General features: G+C 32.6%; 1 pseudogene; it reads right to left on the bottom strand.

The window, feature by feature from the left end:
- Nucleotides 1–481: 481 nt before the first annotated feature.
- LOC107134720 lies at nucleotides 482–1,087 on the bottom strand (annotated as a pseudogene).
- Between the last annotated feature and the right edge of the window lie 14 nt (nucleotides 1,088–1,101).

Consider the following 1,101-nt stretch of genomic DNA (forward strand, 5'->3'; position numbering starts at 1 on the left):
ATGGAAATTCTGGCCTAATAATCATTGATGAAGATAGCTTTTGGTGAAAATACAAGGTTAAATTTGGGTGCATGTTTAACAAAATAAAAAGCAGAAAATTTCAGAATAAAAAACGAACACTTTTTTTTTAATTAGAAAGTACAATACCTATCAAAGAAATACCAACTTATATTAACACAAAGACTTGTACATAAGTATTCATAGTAGTTTAATTATAGTAATTCAAAATGGAAAATGACTCAAACATCCTTCAATGTGCTGATGATTAAACAAGCCACAGCAAATCCATATAATGGGATACTACTCAACAATATAAAGTATCTATTTTTTAAAATTTTTTATTTTATTTTTTTATAATTTAATAAATAGTTCTCTTAATGACTGCAGATATGTAAGGCTGTTTGGTAATATTCAGAAATATCACAGTAATTGTGGTTTTCTTGATTGATTTGTAGTCTTCATAAGAAGTGTAAAATTGCTGTCAAACCAATAAGATTGCATTTATACATTCAACCTCTTTAGGACTGTTGGTAACCTGTACGTATTTTTCCCAAATAACTTTGCCTCTTTGTTTTACAAGGTCCAACTCACTCACATTCACCTCAATGATTGTACCTTTGGAAATAACTCCTGAAGTTATATACAGTGGGGATAAGGAATTCTTTTTCACATCAAATATTGGTAAGCAAAAGGTGGCTTTGATTCAGGATGTGTTACATGGGCCTTCTTGAAATGTAGGCCCATTGGCATATGACTGCTTTATACTTGGAAGGTTTTCTTGTAAAGCCATCCCCAACAAAACAGACTTTGATAGCCATCTGATTCCATATCTTTTCTCTCTTTTCTGATTGAATCACTTTTAATACTTCTGTTTCTCTCTGGGCAGGAACCTTGGGAAAGGCAACTTCCTATTTTCCCACCTTCTCTTTTTGTTTTGGCTTAAAGTAACTTTTGTTTGGGTCTGTCCCTCTCTATCCAGAAGATAGGCAGGTACTGCTCCTTGTGGAGTTTTTTCATCATTCTGTTGTTTGGTGTTTCTCTTTTGATGCATCTTGCTAGTCTTTTTCATTTGTATTTTCTCAGCATGGTGCTAATCATGAT

Source organism: Marmota marmota, unplaced genomic scaffold (genome assembly GCF_001458135.2).
Source record: "Marmota marmota marmota unplaced genomic scaffold, marMar, whole genome shotgun sequence".
NCBI classification, from domain to species: Eukaryota; Metazoa; Chordata; class Mammalia; order Rodentia; family Sciuridae; genus Marmota; species Marmota marmota.